This window comes from Corvus hawaiiensis, chromosome 18 (assembly GCF_020740725.1).
Source record: "Corvus hawaiiensis isolate bCorHaw1 chromosome 18, bCorHaw1.pri.cur, whole genome shotgun sequence".
Taxonomy (NCBI): Eukaryota; Metazoa; Chordata; class Aves; order Passeriformes; family Corvidae; genus Corvus; species Corvus hawaiiensis.
The window spans coordinates 15284343-15293301 of record NC_063230.1 but is presented as its reverse complement, the minus strand read 5'-3'; the positions used below and the strand labels follow the sequence as shown (position 1 = coordinate 15293301).

The following is an 8959-nucleotide window of genomic DNA, read 5'->3' as shown; positions in this document are numbered from 1 at the left end:
TGTTGGTTTAAATCTTATTGACAACAATCTTAATTGATCTTAATTTAAGTCTCTCCCTTGGTTATGAGATGGAAGAAAAGCCTAAGGATTATAAATGTTAGGTTTCTATCTTTATTTGCATCTGAAATTGTAATGAAGTAAAGGATTCAGAGATGCTTATTTGTCATGTTTGATAAAACAACATGAGAATTTGTTTCTCCTTCCAAGACCGTCTACCGCTTTTGTTATGTATATTAAACCAAATGCCCTCAAAACAAACAGTTTTCCAGACTAATGTCTGAGATTAAATAATTCCCAATGGCGTCCCTTCACTAATGAGAATAAAAGGTGGTGCCCCAGAGACAACCCAGTGGAAGCAGGCAGCCTCCACAATAGATGTATTCAAACAAATTTGCTTTGTAGTGCAGTGAGTGAGAAACCACCCACCCAGCCACTCAGATAAGGGCAGGCAGCATTTTAGAAGTGCTTTTACTAGAAGTGCAGACCCTTGTGTATTTGTGCCCTTGTTTTCCTCTGCGTCAGTCGAAAAAATTTTGAGAAGAGATTAAATGGATCGTGATTTCCATACATTTGATTGTGTGAAGTCCTTTGGGTCCCCTCCAGGGATAAAGAGGTGGAGTACACACAAAATAAAAGTAAGTAATGTAAGGGCATTCTGGCCTGAAGCAGTATGAAGTCGTCCTTGGTGGGGAGAGCTACCTGCAGAGGGATTCTCATCCTTGGTGACTCCTCCCTGCAGAGGGATTCTCATCTGCTCAGCAATTGCACGCAGCTTTTTCAGACTGACTTTAAAAACTTGAAAGAGCAAGAAGATTAACAGAGCACAAGAAAACTTATTTGTTAAAGCTGCATATTTAAATGATGATAGAACCTTTACAATAACAATCAAAGCAAAGTTGTGCAGGGAAAAAAAATGAGGTAATTAATTTATGATTCAGTTTAATGATGGAATTGCTGCTCTGTGCAGTTTCTAAAAGGAGACCATCATTACTGCTGAACAAGCATTGACTGATTTTAAGGCAAGTTGCTGGAAACAAAATTTGTTCTAAATTAGTGAGTAGTTTGCAATGTCTTTAAATACTGTTTAAGGTAAAGAATATATATTCAGCCTGTTTATCACTGTGGCACCGTGGTACTTCAGATGCAGATTTGTGAAGTTTACTTCAGTAGTCCCAAATTTACCTTTTATAATATGGATTGTATATTCCTCATCCAAGCTGTGCTACTGCACATCCCACTATGCTGTTCTGTTTTCATGATGGGTCTGAAAGGAATTTGGAAAAACTCTAATTTGAGAAGTGTGTGTGTGGAAAATATACAAAGGATATTCCTGCATCTCCAGTGTTTCAGTTATTTTTCAGTGAATATTTATGCAAACTGTAAAGGTTTTTTGCAAATTAAGGAGTAGAAGTAGTGAGTGAGATTTTGCATCTCTTGTCATGATTAGAAAATATAATTGAGCAATGTGCTGTAAATGCAGTGAAAGGTGGGAATGCAAATGAAGTTCTTTAATTAAACAGTGTGCTATTTGATTCAAAATTTGATTTAGGAAAGCACTTCAGTGTAGGCTTTGGTCCTGTTGATTTTGAATGTTATCTTCTGTACTTTTAAGATTTTTGTGTTGATGTGCACTTTACGATGTTGAGGACAAAAGGACCGAGACCATGACCAGACTGCATTTTGAACAGTATTGGCTGTTTCTACAGTTAATAAAAAAAGTCTATTTTTGATTTTCGAGTAGAAGAATTTTAAAAAGCACTTATTTCTATAGGCTGAAATAGACTCTGCCACCAGAGGGAAGTATTTCAGCCTAATTATCAGTTTTGGGATGGTTGTGCTCCTCTGAGGGTTTTGGCACAAGGTTTGTGCAGGCTTTGCCCCCTCTGAAATGCCCTTTCCCGGGGTGCCCCGGCCCAGCAGCCGCAGTCAGTGCCTGGGCACGGGCACCCAGCGCGGACGTGAAGGAAGAAGATCACAGAGTATTCGGAATCACAGAATAGATGTCACTTTGGAAACCTTTTTAGCAGGTACCCCAGGAAATTCAGAGCGGGCTGTGAAGATAACGGTGCTTTCAAGATCAGAAGGGAATGGTGAATCCCGGAGTGCCCGGGGCTGCCCCGTGGCAGGGAGCGCTTCCCTCCACGTCAGGCACGGGTCAGAGCATCCAGGCCGTTTGCCACAAACTGATGCTCTTAGAACTGAGCCCCAGGGCTGATGCAGCCACTTCACTAACAGGGATCTACTTCCAAGGTGATTTTAGCATTAGTAACATGAATATGTTCCTTGTATCGGGTCTTGGATCCTACATCATATCTGAGGCTATAAAGGTAAAAATACTGCCTGTGTGTGGCTTTATTTGAGATAAATGTCTTCCAGAAAACAAAGCCTGCAGAAGGATTAATCAAGATAATAAGCTGTGTTTACATCAAAGAAAGCTGAAAATCAATTCTGTTTGCATTCAGTTTTGTTAATGGAAATATACATTATTTTATTAGTCAAATGGCACAATTAATTACAGAGATGATTTTCTCTCTGGGGCTGCTTTATGACTATTACACTGCTTACAATTAATCCTAATGGAAAGATGAGATTGAAAATTCATGGTCACTTGTAAGTTTTTACAACCCAATTATTGCTTCCAAGTGCCCAATGCCGTGGCACTTGTTTCAGAATAGCAGCTTTGTGAATGTTGGAGGAGCACAGTCCAAAGCCATTGTTTTCCTGTGGCTTTAACCAGGGCATGCTCTGCCAAGGTGTTCCAGCCTTCCTGGTTAAGGTGCTTGTTGCTGCATCCTGTTTGCTCCTGAGGGAACAGGGAGCACTGCGCTGTGCGAGGTTAGACCACTGAAGGCTTGGCTGCAGGGCTGTATCTGATGAATCTGTGCCAGGTGCCTAATATCTTAGAAACGCTGTGTGGCTGCTACCTAAGCCACCATGGCTATTGCCACCCAAGTAATTGATTTATGTAGATTTAATGTATTAGGGGTCTGACTGTAAAATGGAATTGAAGACCACTAAAATACTGCTAAAGACAAGCTGCTAACCTCACTTTAACTGATCTTGAAGTGCAAGCAGGCGGCTAATGGCAGAGAAGGAGTGGAGAAGAAATGGAAGGCTAATGCCATATTCCTTTCATCCGGACATTAAATAGCCCTTGATGTGTCCTTCCAGTTTATTGAAATTGTGGTCACTTTTGCAGTTATGAAGGCTGGCATTTCTGGAATAACATAATTTAGCTGTGACACTGATGTGCTGCTAGCAAAAGTCTTGCAGTAAGCAAAGTGCTTACGATAATGTCTATCTCCTCTTTCCCAGATGAGGTGGGAGGATTTTTATGAATCTTTCAATATTTTGATCTAATTTCAATAGTGAATATATTATTTATTCCTTTAATGGGAAATGTAATGAGTTGGGATGGTTATTTTACTAGGACATCTGCCAGGGAATGGCTGTAGCTTAATGTGAGTGAGCAGTAATGGCTGCAGATTATTGGGGAGGGTGTTAACAAATGTTCTACTTAGTAGAGATTTCCTTAACTAGTACCATGAGATTTAGTGGTGATTAGTCAGACCTCAGAAGCTAAATGAGTCAGCCAGAGAAGCGAGATTGTAAACTCATATGTACTATTATACTAAATAATCAGCAAATCTTCCCATGCATTATTCACTCTGGTATTTTATTATCTGAAATCTTGTCTAGGTTTCCTTTACCAATTTTCAAATATCCTTTTAAATTCCTTGGTCCCAAAAGCTTCAGTCAGGTGAGTACTTAAATGGTTGAAGGGATTAGGGCCAGGGCACATTATCTATTGCCATTATTTTAATAATTTTTATAATTTTTTCAAGTATTTCTATGTGAACATTTCAATTTTGATGTATTTTATGAAATATTTTCAGTCAGTGCAGTTGTCATGCAGATTGAGGCTGTCTGGTGGAGTCTACCCCAAGTTTGTGTTGGTCTGTGTCACCACATTTCCCTGCCACAGAAATGAGGGGAAGAATCTGTGTCTGGGCAGTGGGAAGAAGGGAGAAGAACTTGTGGTTTTAGGAGGCAGTCAGTGCTGGAAAATGTTTGTCAGTCCTGTATTAGAGCTAAATCTTGAGAGGTTTTGGGTGTCTCATTTGCTACACAGATTGAATAGAGGATTTTTAATTAGTAGAGTTTCGGCTTGTGAGCATAAAGATATATGAAGCAAAGCTGAAGTCTTTTAAGATACATCATATGTGCAGAACTGTGGTGGTGTCTTTTGAATGTGAAAGTAACAGGAAGCTTGAAAAGCATGGATCAAAAATGTATTGAAATATCCTGCTGGATGTATCTTGTCTTGATTGATCTTGAAACTGTAACTCTTACAAAGGGCATAAAAGTTGATCAAATGAAATTACCATTTCATTTATCCCTAGTGGGGCTATTTTACATGACTGTGAGTAATTTCCTGCATTGTGACAGTCTATGATTATGGCATGAGTAAAGGTGTGATGTCTGTCATATTTTCTTTTCACAATGCTGTACTTCATAATAATTCCAATGTGTATAAAAAGATGTGTGAGGAGTGGACAATTTGGTACAGCTGGTAGGCCTGCACGACTGGCATCTCTCACACCCAGAGCCACACACACCTAAGGATGAAGAAAAAGTGGAGGCTTTCAGTTCTTGTTTTGGTTCCCTCCATCTTTAGGAATGTGGATAGGATTGGGCTGCCAGGTCCCGTGAGTCAGAGGATCTTGAGTGCAAGACTTTCTACTTGTGGACATTAAAATTGTAAGGGACCAGCTCAATATTCACAAGTCCATGGAGTCTGATGGAGCTCATCCCTGAGCACTGCAGGACCCCTCTTCACCATCTAGCAAAGGCCTTGGGAGTTTGCGGAGGTTCCTGCTGGCTGGAAGGTGGCCAATGATATTCTAATTTACAAGAAGAATGTGAGGAAAGACCTAGGAAACCACAGACCTATTAGCCTAACCTCAGTTCCTGGAAAAATTACAGAGGAGGTTATACTGGGTGCTGTCAAAAGGCATTTAAAGAACAGTGAAATCATCAGGCACTGGCACTGTTTCCTCTTGGGGTGTCAATGCTGGGCCTGAATGTGAGATTCATCTCATGCTGGGATAGACACAAGGGGTGATATGGGGCAGCAGTTGAATGAAAGGGGTATTTAAAAGGGTCCTTGCCTGTAAGGTAGGCTTGGATTTTAATCTTTCTTTTGGGTTGCTATTTGGGTTGAACTTTGGGAACTGTAATTTTGGGCTGGCTTTATCAATGGCTTAGAAGTTTTGAAATCATAGGGACTGACCAAATTCAAGTGCTGAGGGCGAGTCCTCCTTGGCTGGGTAATGACTGTCATTTGTGTTGTACCTGTGGCAGCTTGGGCACTGCAGCCTTCGGCCCCACACATGGGTGTGATTCACAGCTCTCCACAGCTCTGGTGTTTCCTGCAGTGAGGGTATCAGACAAAGCCTTAGGGTTTTGTTACCTGACAGTGTTTCCTCCATTCTGGCAGAGAACAAGCTTGGCAACTCTTGGCTGTCTTAAGATATGAAATGAGGCTTAGTTTTTTCTTTCATTTTGTCTGTCTCTTGCCTTCAGTAAGACACAAGAGGGAAAGAGGCCTCTCTTAAAATGATGGATGTAGCTGTGCCTCTTATTCATGATGTTATTACTTTCCTTATGATCTTAAATAGGATGATACCATACAAAAAAGCCAAAGATTAGAAGAATCATTAGCTTTCATTTGTAATTATAGTGCACTAGCTAGGTCTCACACATTGTGAGAGCTATAATTTGTAATAATGGTGTACCTATTAAGGAAGGAATGGGTCATAACTGAGGGTATCTTTTCTAAAAATTACTTACCTACAAATACATGATAGAACAGTGTTCCTACAGTGGCTTCCCAGCTACTCGGAGTGGGTATGTGCTAAGCCTCTGTGCAGCCTGAAGCAATAGCAGCTGGTAGTGCAATTCTTAGAAATACCACCAAAAAAACCCCAGAAAAATAATGAGAAAGCTTTTGAGAAAAAGGATAACGGAGGTCCATTAGTACTATCCCTCCAGGACAATATAATAATGTATTTGATACTTTTCTGGAAATACTGCAGCTAAGATAAAATCTGATGCTGAATGCTGAATTCATCAGTGTGTGAATTCAAAGGCCCGATAACTTCCCCCATTCTGAACATCTCTTGCTCCCTGACATTCTGCCTTCAACTTCAGCAAATCACAACCTCAGTGCACAACTTTTATTTCTGTCTCTCTCCTAGTATATACTTTTAGCAAAATAGTTATGCAATGCTATTTTGCATTTGTAATTAAGATTTTATATCAGGTTTTTTGCAAGTAGGTGGTTTTTACACCCAAGTGGTATATCAACTCCTAAAGCCAGCAGATGCAAGGACAGCTACTTGTGGGATTATTTTGGCAATGAAAATGACTATATAAGGAGCCCTTACATGCTCTGCTCACTGCTGATTTACTAAATGCAGCAAACTTTAGAGTAATAAATGTCTGAGTAACATTTTTGCCTGTTTTTCTTGAGAGTCTCAATATTTGGAAACACAACATTCTCTTAGGTTTAAATTATTAAGTGTGAACTTAATAGTGAACTATGAAGTGTGAACTATAAAAGACAAGGTTGGCTGGTTTAGTGACAAAGTCTGAAGAGTATAAATGCTTGTTTTGCATGCAGCATGGATATAAGGAGCCTGTGGGGAAAAAAGATTTGCTCATTGACTGATTCTGAATACAGTATTTAAATCTTCGTGGATTACAGAAGTCAAATACAGTATTTTTCAGTGAGTGTAGTGTCCTATAGAGAATTTGGATCTCTATTCCCTAATCAAATTGATGAGTGCAGTAAAAAGCAAATAAAGATAATCTCATAGAAAGGTTGATTATTTCATCACACATGAAGCAGATGATAGAGGAACATCTCTGAAGCAGTTCTAGGAAAGCTTCTTTGGGACAATGGAAAGGAGTATCACATTTAATGATACAAAAAGGAAAAAAAAAAAAAGAAATGTTGATTGGCCTAGTCATGAGATTTGGTTGCAGAGCTTAAGTGGTAGCTACGTTAGGAACTTCTCCCAGAAAAGTGCTACCACCAGTCAGAACATTAAAATGTGTTCTTAAATACAGTAAAAATTACATGCACAACAAGAAGATATTTAGACAATAAAACAGACATAGTGCTTACGAGAAGTGCTTTCTTGTTGGGAGATATTTTGATATCTTGCTGTAAAAAGCTGCAGGAACAAGAAAGACAACAGACTTTCTTGTTTTTTATACTTCAGCTGACTTAATTAAATTTCTTTCACTATGCATATGTAAATATAAGCAAAACCTGGAGGATTTAGCTTTCATTAGTGCTTTTAGTAGGGGGAGAAAGAAAAGGAGGTGCCAGTTTCATTTTACTTTGGGTTTTATGGATGCAAAGTCATCTAAATGTTTGTCTGGTCCAATATCCTTCCTCTGACAGTGACCAGTAGTAGGCAAAAAAATGAAGTTTAGATACATTTATGCTAGCTTGGGTGAACATTCTCTGCCAGCCAGTCAGAATTAAAGAATTTCAAGTGCACAGACAACTCATAAAGATACTCATCACTGAATAGTTTTAGCCCATTTTGGAATGGGAAGCAAAATATTGTGGCTGTCAAATGTCTTTTTTTTTTTTTTTTGCTGTGACAAGTGAGACATTATGATATTTCTCTCACTTTTCCCCCTTCTCCTCAAATTGTGAAAATGGGTTTGATTGTCACGATGATATGCAAAAAAAGCCCTTTTTTTCAAATGTTACAAGTTGTTTTGAGGAAGGTTTATGAAAAAGGTGCCTCAAATCACACTGAATTTTTTTTCCTGGAAGTTCAGAGTCTTAAATTAACGACACCCACTTCTTGATGTAAGTTACTCTCCTGAAGTGTTTTGTTCAAGTCTCACAGATTTGTATTTCTGATGTGACAAGAATTCCCAGAAATGACTGGAAAGGGTGTCTTTGTTTCCTGTTAAAACTTAGTGCTAGGAAAATGGATCACTGTGCGGTTTTGTTTTGCTTCACTGTCAATAAAAGGTGTTTTACAGTTGCTGTTGGGACTGCTCGCAGGCAATACTTGCATTCGTCCTAGGAATGCTGGCACACCATATTCTCGGAAAACAGTCTGACCCTTTGTAAGCCTGATGAGAAAATCCAATCTGTTCCTCCAAAACAAGCTATGTCACAGTCTCTGCCAGTTCTGCTGCACCTCCTCCTAGCAGTAATTAGATCATTTGTCTCATCTGGAGAGCTCAGCCTATTGCACTCTGTACAGTAGTTGTGTTGAGTCCCACAGCTCGTGTTTGAACGGAGCTGACAAAGTGTAAGCATTGAAGGGATGGCAGGATCCTTGTTCTGGGCTTTCTTAGCCTTAAACATTTCTATTCCTTCATGAAATTTCAGCCTTTGCAAATCTGCATGGTTCAATCAGAAGGGAGTGAATGGCTGCGAGGAAACGTGAGCTGCATCCTGATCCCTGTCCTTTGTTCATTGGACGTGTGTGATGTCCTCTGCAGCCAGGAGTGAGCTCCCCCCTGCCCCAGGCTTCCCAAAACACTGTGGGGCCACGGCTGGGGCTGAGCTGAGCCTGGACAAGTCAAGGCTGGAGAAGAGCAATTGCTGCCAGGCTGTGAGCTGTCCCCACAGGACGTGCATTTGGCTTCCAGCTCGGTGCTGTGGGAGAGCCAGCTCATCCCTGCTAGCAAAAGGAAGCGTGTGGCAAAGGCTTGGGTATCCACAAATGCTGCCTAGTCTCCCTCATGCTCCGAGCTAAGGGTACAGATGTAGCCACATAAAGGACCAGGCTTGAATTCTCCAGGCTGGTATTCACATTTGCCAAAAGTGCATTGGGTTTGACCAATGATTCCAATTAAGTATCTGTTAAATCTTTAAAACTTTTATATTAAGACTTAACATCATGCTGGCTAGCTCGTT

The 8959-nt window shown here is 40.1% G+C and overlaps 1 long non-coding RNA gene across 1 annotated transcript in view; it reads left to right on the top strand.

Moving 5' to 3' along the window:
* The first annotated feature begins 439 nt into the window (after positions 1-439).
* The window catches only part of LOC125335241, a 208245-nt gene continuing 199725 nt past the window's right edge, over positions 440-8959 (top strand). Inside the window, exon 1 of the long non-coding RNA XR_007207391.1 lies at positions 440-635. This is a non-coding gene — a long non-coding RNA (uncharacterized LOC125335241). The remainder of the gene's footprint in view (positions 636-8959) is intronic.